The sequence below is a fragment of the Martes martes genome (genome assembly GCF_963455335.1).
Source record: "Martes martes genome assembly, chromosome: 6".
Classification (NCBI taxonomy): Eukaryota; Metazoa; Chordata; class Mammalia; order Carnivora; family Mustelidae; genus Martes; species Martes martes.
Window position 1 is genome coordinate 144,151,790 of NC_137893.1, and position 10,629 is coordinate 144,162,418.

Consider the following 10,629-nt stretch of genomic DNA (forward strand, 5'->3'; position numbering starts at 1 on the left):
GATCCTTGGCCGGCATCCTGGGGGCTAAGACAACGTTGCGTCTTGGTAACCCATCAAGATATAAATGACAGCCATGGTTTTTATTTCTTGAGCACTTCAGAACTGTTGAAGTACTTTCTCATATATTCCCTCATCTAATACTCTCATCCCTTTCTTGGGGTTGGCATTGTCCCCCTCAGACCACGAGGAGGGAGTCTTCAGATCGGCTCCTCGAGTAACGCACGTCCACTCCAGTCTGTGCAATTCCCCCACAGTGCTCCCGGGCCTTGGTCACCGTGCACCACACACAGGAAGAAAAGGGGTATTTCGTGAGATTGCGAGTGAGTGGGTAGGTGAGTAAGTGAAAATGAGCAAATCCGCTGTCACTTGTGACAGAAGCTCATTCCGCTCACCCCCAGGTAGGCAGGCAGGGAGTGCCTGGCTCGACACAAGACGATCTCAAGAATACAACCCAAAACAGAAAGCAGCCTCATCTCCTCCTCCCACAGCTCTGGAATTTTACGTCTCTAGGGCAGAAGCAATGGCAGCTCATCTAGACGAGCATCTCTTGGGGCAGACTAACCAGCAGCGCCGCCCAGGAGGGTCCCTGAGGTCTAGCCATTCACCCCCTCCCACGTCTCTTCCATCAGAACACGGTGGAGTGGGACAGAGACCTGACTTCAGATCTCTGCTCCGCCCCTTGCTAGCTTCGTGGACTGAGGCCAATCACGTAATTTCTCTGAGCTTCTGTGTCCTTGTCTGTAAGGGAGGGACACTCCTAGCCGCTGCCTCGCGAGGATATGAAGGGTTAATGGGATAATGCCGATAAAGTATGGCATCTGATACTTGGTTAACGAACATGCAATAGTTTGTCATTAGCTTCTGATTACCACCCGGCAGGACCAGCATCGGAAGTAGGACCACAGGCTCTCTGCAGAGAGCACTTTAGGCAAAGGTGTTTGCATGCAAACGTGTGCGTGCTGTTGAGCCTCAGTGCTGAGCAGAGATGGTTTTGCGGTTTGGTCAAAGAAGCTGTGTGAAGAGTGGGGTTCTCAAACTGTGTCACCGCCCTCTTGGAAAACCATTAAGACAATGCCCAGGCCCAGCCCAAAATTGCTGGAGTCACCCCAGGTATCTCTCCCCTGCCCAAGCAGACCTTCTGACATCCCTCCCCACACGCGGGCGCCATCGGGAAACCCGTGAGGACGCTTTCTGACCAGAAGCTTGTTATTTCAGTATTCGACCCCCCCAAGAAGTGACGCTTCACCCCCTATCGTGAGGAGTAAGGGAGAGGCCACAGTTCTCTGTGCTTTTGTGTCCCGACCACGTTTATTAATTGAGAGGCTCTGTCTATTCCCAAATGTCTCCAGAGCATTATTCCTCCAAACTGGAGAGGGCTTTTGCCATTTTGCCCGGAATCCGCAACTACTGGGGAAATGAAAAGAGGTAGCTTTTCCGCCACCACCTTCATCTCCCACCTGAAATTGTTTCTCTTCCCGCTGCTAAGAGAGCAGCGCCAGTCCCAAGAACTCAGCTGCGCCCCTCCCACTGGCCGGGTTACCATGACACTCTACGCAGGCGGCCCCCGAGAGTGCAGTCTGGGTTGGGCCGTCCTTCCCACCAAAACCATCTAACACAAGAGCTTAAGAAATGTCTTCACAGGGGAGGGTATGGGCTATGGTGAGTGCTGTGAAGTGTGTAAGCCAGATGATTCCCAGACCTGTACCCCTGGGGCAAATAATACATTATATGTTAATAAAAATAGTTTAAAAAAAACAAGAGTCAGACGCTCAGCCAACTGCTCCAACCAGATGCCCTGCACGTTTAAGTTTCTTACTGAAGAATGTTCATACAATCAAGTACACACACACACACACACACACACACACACACACACACACGTCCTGAGTGGCACAGGAAACAAAGAGGAAGCGAAGACTTTCCAGAACAATCTGATGTCTCCATAACCCCACGAAAGTCCCCGCTCAAAAACTGAGCATTTCCCCAGCAGAACTGCGCATGCTGTTTTCTTCCGTTTACTCCCCCGCACCAGGCTGCCAGAATTCTCATGAGCTCCCCTGAGGAGAGCTTGCACTGATTTCTGGAGGCTGCTCACCCCTTCCCAGGGATGGCCCTGCTTGGATATGGCATCAGGTGGCCATTTGCTTGTTTTAAGGATGCCGTAGACCCTGGGGGTCAGAACACAGAGCAGAAACAGAGCCATAGAGTGCAAGAGACAGCAAGGAGGGAGGGAAGGCTGGCTCTTAAGTAAAAGGAGCCCTGGATGGCCCCTTCCAGTGGTTTCTAGATGAGCTGTCTAAGTAGGAGTCTCCCAGGAATATTCCAGAAAGGCCAACACAGAAGTTTCTGATTAGTTCCACGAACATGTAGATCATCCTAATGCTGAGTCTTTAAAAATGAGCACAGCAGAGGCCTGACCCTGAGGAACCCATGAGCTAACGCTGGAAGGTGCACCTGCACGCCTCGCATCCCTGCTGCTCACCTCGCATCCCTGCTGCTCACCTGGTTCAAGCAGGGCTCCAAGGGTCAGTCCGCAGGCGGCATCCAGTGACAAAGCAGCTGCTGGCCTGGACCAGAGCACATGGAACGGGGTGGGCGGAGAGCACACAGAGGAGTTGCCCAGGGCAGCTGGTGCCTAGGAAAGGAATTATCTTCAGGCCTAGGGGCTCTGAGGCTGCAGTGGGAATGGACAGGGGTGACCTACTCCGTGCTCACTGTTTGGATCGCTTTAACTCTGTTTTCTATTCCAAAGACTGTAAAACTCCCATACAGATGTCAGAGACTTGGGGCCTAACTGGTTTGCAAAATGAGCCTTCACTCATCCCGACGGAGGGTACCCCGGCTCCCGGCCCAGTCCTCAAGCCACACCTCTGAGTGGAAGTGAGATTATTCAGCCAAGGAGAATTGCATCCAGTAACGGACATGCTAGCTGTAGAAAAATAAAAATAGGCACATTTCTCCAAATCTTTACCAAAATTGAGTATAATCATTTAAATTTTTTCACTTCGATGGGTATTTTAATTACGCTACATCTATAAAATGAGATAATATATGGCTATTGACAATTTGATTTTTGAAAAACAATGACCCTTACCCCCGGTGCCTGTGAGTGTGATCTTACCTGGAAATAAGGTCAATTAAGGTGGGCCGGTCAATATTTTCTACCATATTTACTGGTCCCGTACTTCCTTATGAGAATTATCTGCTCAAACCCTTCCAGGAAAGGTAATTTTTGAGGTTGAGAATGAGCACTCCAGCCTAGGACTCTCCGGTAGCTACAGGGCTGGCCCCTTGGCTGCCCTCCTTGAGTCTCCTTCACTCTACTCTTATATGCTCTGAAGATTAAAATCTGATCCCCTCAGTTGCCCTTTAGTTCCCTTCCAAGGGTTGGTTTGGCCACTGACCTGAGCTTCCTCTTTGGCAGAGAACGGATTCAATGCAAAATTATTTAGCTTAAATTACTTCCAATGTTTCAAGCACATTTCCTGTTCCAGGATGGCAGAATTAATACAAGTACAATAGCTTAGGAACATTCGATATTGCATAATTGGCTGATTGGGGCTCTTACTGTTGTCAAGCTCTTGACTGAGCACCTTTGGAATTTAAGATGGGCCCGAGAGGACGGGACGTACCTTCCTTCCCTAGGCGTTCCCTTCCTGACCAAGCCGTCTATCCTTAAAAGCCCAACACAGATAAGTAGGAATTCATAGGCACGAGAATCTGCAGTCTGCTCCCCTCCCTCAGCCCTCCTGGCCATAGAGCAAGGCTGCTGGTGAGAGGGTAGGGCATGGCCATTTTACAGGAGACGCATTATGAGGTCAGTTGCTTATGGGGTACTTTCACACTATACACTCTTCTCATATTTGGGGATTTCTAAAGACAATCTGTAGTTGTAATTTTTCACAAGTAACCTACTATCTGTTTTTCTCCCAAACTAATGATTCTCCAGTTGGGAATCCTCAAAGACGTTATCAAGTGTAAACCCTGATTTTATTATAACCCTTATCACTCTGTATTGGTTTATGGGGTATGGGTATGGATTTGCATACTAGACTATGAGCTCTTGAGTTCAAGGTCATGATTTATTTCTCTTTGTATTTTCCCAGCCTGGATCCTACATGGAACATGCTCTATATAGTCAATGTTTTTTGAGGAAGATTTTGAAAGTTTACTCTGGCCCCCTCAGCCCCAGAGTGGGGCAGGGTGGAGGGACAGGCAGAGAGAACTGGAGGAATTACCCACACCCCCTTACAGTGTGGTAGTTGGAAGAGCTCAGGGAATGTCTCCCATATGAGGTGACCTTCCAACCAGAGCAGGAAAAAAGACTCTAATTTCACCCAGTGGGAAGGGTTTCGAAAGAAGGACAAGCCCAAGACAGTGTGCAAGTGAGTTTGTGTCATTACTTTGGTGTGACTGGAGCATAGGGCGGGCAGAAGGCCTGATGGAAACCTGCAAAAAGTTGCAAAATGTCCTCCCAGATTAAGCCTTCACCACTAACGAGCGTGGTCATTTTACTGTGGTCTGTTCCTGACTTTAAATCCAGCCTGGCTCTTTCTCTCACTCAGCGGGCACACTGAGCATCTGCAGAATTTAAGACACTGTGTTAGGATCCGTATGTCGCGGTCCCGCCCCTACAGTGGGCCATCCATTGCTCTAGAAAGGTGATGCAGACATTCTGTGCCGTCTGCTTTAGCTCTGATCTTAAAGGATGAGCTAGAGATGGCATCTTTAATCCTTTCATATCTTCCCACCAAATACGCATAGATGTTTTATAGTCACGGGTGTTAATAAGTGCTTCTGAGTTGGATTAAGCTATTCTCAGGCACAAGGATAGCAGAAGGAAGAGGGATAACAGGTGGGGAGGATAAATACAAAAGAAGAACACCTAGAAAGGAAGATGTTAGGGCAAGGGAGGAAATAATTAGAACAGAGAATAAAGGAGGTTGAATGAGAAGATGTTCAAGAGCACAGAATCTTGAGTCTAAAAGGATGAATCTTGGGTTTAGACGGGTTTCCAGAGGCGAAACACTTAAGGACACCTCGACTAGGAAGGAAGATGGTCAGGATTCTAACACTCTCTCTAACGCTGAAGTTCTAGGCAGCATACAGCAGTGTTGCTTTGACTCGTATTTGATGAAGCAACTGCCGGCCTGTTTACAGACCCTCAAAGATACGGCCCTTAGGCCCTGTGCTGAACCACTTGGCAAAAGGCGGGTGGTAGTTATAGAAGTTGAACCCATGCCTCAGGGCTGGGTAAATTAGGTCGACAGAATTCCAAAGCATTAAAAAAAAAAACCCACAATAATCTTTCTTCTCGAACTCCAAAATACAGGGTCCAAGTTTTGAGGCTGTGAGAGCAGAGGACCCAACCCAGACTGCGTTATGTCTCCACATTCATTATTTCTGACAAACCAAGTGAGCAGCACCATTTCTAGCTTGTGCAAATCAAACTGCTCTTCAGATTCGCTGCTTCCAGAGAGAGAAAATATTTCCCCAATGTTCCATTTCCCCATTATGGTCTTGGCTGTCATACGGGCATCATAATAGTGACACATAACTCCCTTGTACTGTTTTTATTACATCAAGTTTCAGTGGACCTTGGGGAAGAGATGACTAATGACACCCCCTCCTTCTTCAGCGTGACAGAAATGAATCAGACACCCCACCAGGAAGCAGTGGAAATAGAACTAGCTTATGAATCAGCAATCGTGGCTCTTAGGTAAAGTTTTGTCACTAACTAGTAAGGAAACCTTGCAGACGTCTCTCCAAGCCTCACCGATCACCGCCTTTTAAAAAATGTGTCCCCGTTAAACTTTAACATCCTTGCCTCTCAACCCTTCTTCCAAAATCTAATTAAATTTCTATTTATGGTGAAATAGGTTTTATATGTTCATTGTCTGAGTGTTTTGGAGGACAAAGTATTCTATCCAGGTATTTGGACACCTGCTGAATGACACCCAGCTGATGCACAAGGTTTGCCTCCTTTGAAGCAATTAAAAGCAGAGAAAGAGTTTGGCATTGATTCCTCCAGAATTTAGAGAGGCTCCTTAAACAAGGTCTGCCATTTTGTTGGATGGACTTTTGCAGGCATCAAAGCTGGGGCCCAGATGAGCTGAGAAAAAGAAGCGATACCACGCATTTCATTTCTCCTCCAAGAACTCAAAGAACTCATTCACTAGACTGCCAGGTTAATACGGTAAGACAGAATGTAGAAAGGAAGAAATCTTTAGCGGCTGGGTCCTCAAAAGGTAGAGACATTATCAAGCATTTTGAGCTATCCCATTAATACCGTCAAGTACTAAATATGCTATTATCGGTACTGATGGTATTAAATTTGCCACCAAAAAAAAAGGTGGGAGAGTTGTCTCTTTTTAATCCAAAATTTCTTCTCTGGTCCTGTTGACATTGTGGCCATTCCCTTCAACGCGCTCGGGCCCTTTCTTGACTAACAGATCAAAGAATTATCAACCACTCTTGGAGAATTTGATGTGAGAAAAAGCTACACACTAGATGAAGGATACTTTGGAATATTTCTGAAATTAGGTAGAAGTTGGAGAAAGACTTTTTTGAGCAATGATCTTCCCTCGAGCCCCTGAAATCAGAGTATTCCTACGTGTCAGCAATTTTGTGTCGTGTCACATAAAAAGCCTTCCAGCAAGCATGATGTCAACTAGGCATCACTTTATGGATCACCAGCAACTTTTAACATGAACCAATTACTTAGAAGTAAGTTCAGGTCCTGCCAGCTTCTCCTGGGATTCAAAACTGAACACCTAAGTCTGAAATGATTTTAGAAGCTGCCTAAGGCGGTAAGAGTGAGCCTGAGAAATGGGGACCTGGCCCAGGATGTCCTTCATAATAAATCAGAAAATGTCCTGGTTAACAAAGGTTTAGAACAAAGGGAATCAACACTTTTCTTCCATCCACCAGGCAACAGAGAGTTGCATAGCCATGACCCACCAAGAAGGGAACTGAATGGGTTTTAGCCTTTTGAGAAATAACCTACTTACAAAGTAAGGTCCTACTTACAAAGCATCTTCTACATATCATACCCACATACTGCTATGTTTAACCTCTCTCTCTACTACCTACCTACCTATTAGTTTCTGTCTCAAATAATAACTTCATCCTTGACACTGAAACCAGAGTAATGGTGAACTCTCTGCGGTGACCACGAAACAGACCTGAAATCAATCCCCATATTTAAAACCTTCAATCCTTGTGTTTGATATGTGTATCTCACACACACACACACACACACACACTCCAGCCTGTCCTCACATCATACCAACTGGTTCTAAAACATTTTCCCTCCAAACATTAGCCTCGACTTGAGATTAAATCTTAACACTACTGTCTCCGTTTTCAAGAAGAACTTAAAACCTCAGAAGGCAGCTACCATCATGATCACCAAACATTAATTCGTGTCCCAACATGTGCCAGGAACAAGAATTAGAAATACTTCAGAAGCTCCAAGTCTAATTGGGGGAGGTAGAGAAGAAACAGAATGAAAAAGGTAGTAACCCCGAATAAAACTGTTGGTAGTAACCCTGAATAAAACTACAGGGGATCACACTGGGCATTTTTTCCAGTCCCATCTCTGGATTTCCTCCCTGCAGTCACAAGTTTAAAAATTTCAGTTGTATTTCAAAACCCAGGTCATTGGACACACTTTTTTCAAAGCCTTCCAAAGCCTCAAATCTAAGATGTACTTCATTTACCCCAAATCAGAAGTGATTTCTCAATTCTTTCAACTCCCACAACAGCTCATCTGTGTCTCTCCTGGGATACTTGTATCATAATTATTTATACACATGATTTATTTCCAGGGCCAGATTAGATTAGAAACCTCTGGAGGACAGAATCTATGTATCTGTAAATCTCAATGTAACCTTGCACAAGGGGCTGGGGAGGTAGGGAAATGGGGAAATGTCGGTCAAAAGTCAAAAACTTCCAGTGAGAAGATGAGTAAGTTCTGGAATCCGAAGTAGAGCATGATATTTAGAGTCAGTAATGCTGTATTACATTGTATACATATACTGAAAGTTGCTGAGAGTAGAACTTAAATGTTCTCACCAGAAAAGGGAATGGTAATTACGGGAGGTGATAGAAGTATTAACCAATGTTCTGGGGGTAATCATCTTGCAAGATAGAAGTGTATAAATCAATGTGTTGTGTACCTTAAACTTACACAATATTGCATGTGTCAGTTATATCTCAATAAAGCTCTGGGAGGGAACACAGTAAAAAAACAAAACAAACAAACAAACAAACACCAGCATGGAAATACACCGCTAAGATCTTGGGGCAGCTTTCCAGATTCTGAACCTATATTTTTGCCCAGACCTATGATATTCCTTCTTCATCCCTAAAATCAATCAGTTACAAGAAAGGATCTAATTGACTTTTCCACTAATCACCAAAGTAGCAGCTAATATATTTTCGCCCTCCAAAGATAAACTTATCAAAGAAACTATTTCAAATACCAAATATTCTCTTGTACCTATTAGTTTACAAGATCCCCAGAAGTTCTAGTGTTACTTATTGCTGGGGGAAAAGGAAGGCAGAAGAGCAAATATACTTAGGTAGAGACCCTGCCCGGGATGCCCTCCAATCACCTGCCCCATCTGAGCAAGGCGAGACCACACCTGCCCACTGTGCCTTCAGTCCATATGAATCTGCAAAGCAAAAATCCCTGCAAAGGAAGCTGGGCCTCAGAACTGGGCTACACAGGATTTCTCAGCTACGGCATTTCAGAAAATGTGAAATTGGATCTTGATCATTGGGAACCTGCCATCATCATTAAACAGAGAAAAGCAGACAGACATCTGTTCTGTCCGGGAACACAGGCAGCATACTAATCACAAGCTACTGCCTGGTAAGGAACACTGTGGCCTCAGCCTGGGACAGGCTGCAGTCACCCTGGGAGCAAGGGAGGCCACCACCCAAGCGTCCTGCCTCTCATCAGTGAGTGAACGAATTATATGGACCCCATTCTCCATCACCGTCCCCTCCTCCCCTTAGAGGTCCTGGATTCCAGGGGAAAATCTGAGAAGTGAGACTACAGGCTGAATCTTGTGCTTTTCATTCCCTAAGCCCGTCATAATACTCTCTCCTCTCCTCCTTTTGTCCCAGTCTCATCCCCCTGGCAAGACTCATCCCCAGATCCTTGTTCTTCATCCACTGATTTATTCATCTACCAAACATGAGTACTTACTTTATACGAAGTGATGTACTAGTCCTTGTGCGAGATTCAAAGTGGATTGTGGGTAGATCCTTCTTTATGATGTTTGCAAGCCTGGAAAGCAAATAAATACATAAATAATGCCAATAGAAGGCCAAAAAAAAAAAAAGTGGCAGTAGCATAAGACAGATAAGACAGGATGCTATGTGTGTTCAAAATAAAGAGCAATGACCTCTATTCAAGTATGTCAAATAAGGCTTTGTTGAAAAGGTGGTGGTCACATTTGGACTTGAAGAATGAGCAGGACTTGGAGTCACAGATATGGAGGAAGAAGCACAAAGAACCACCAAAGGAAATAAACAAAGAACATGCAAGCTGTGTTTACAGAACACCGAATACATTCAGAGTGGTGAGAAATGAACTTAGAAAGGAATCATGAAATATCTACATGGGCAGGTTAAAGCCTAATCATAGCATCCCTTCTGGAAAACAACTTGAGCATCGACGACTTCTCCTGACCCCCTCTCTCTGTGACTTTCCATAACACTTCTGCCTTCGTCTCACCTTCTGAGCTCTGATTGGCAGACATTCCACAAATGTGTGTTGAATAATGAATTAACAAGACCGTCACTGGTAAATGTTTTTATATAACATAACCCAGGGAAATTGTGTAGTATGTTCCAAGTGAAAACTCAGTTGCTTCAAAATGATCATCTTTGTTCCCTAATGTTTGCAAAAGTAATAAATAAAACCTATGGACTTGAGAAAGGCAAGATAATAGTGGTAATTCACATTTAAGGGCATCTTGAGATGTGTAAATCATCCTACTCTATCTCAAGTTACTTCAGACTGAGAAGGACCCAAAGGCAGATATGCTAGAAGAACCTGGAAGAACTGGGCTGCCCCTGAGCTCCTGGATAGGCATATCCCCAACCCCCAGGTCCCATGCTACCTCATCAGAAACATCCACCGAGAGGCCAGAGATAGCACACATTGAAAACAGACTTAGTGAAAGAAGCAAATGGAGAATGTTTGGAAAACTGAGAAGACTTGAGACTCCCAGCTGAAATTATTTAGCAGCTCCCAAAACATTCAGCTAAGGGGCACCTGGGAGGCTCAGCTGGTTGGGCGACTGCCTTCGGCTCAGGTCATGATCCTGGCGTCCCGGGATCGAGTCCCACATCAGGCTCCCTGCTCAGTGGGGAGTCTGCTTCTCCCTCTGACCTCTCCCCTCTCATGCTCTCTCTCTCTCAAATAAATAAAATCTTTAAAAAAAAAAAAAACATTCAGCTAAATCGTCACCATTATCATCATCATTGTGATAATTTACTGAGTACTTACTATGTACCAGGCATTGTGATAAATGCTTTATAAATAGAATTTCATTTAACACTCCTAACTGCAACATGAAGCAATACTACTATAACCATTTTATAGGTGAGGAG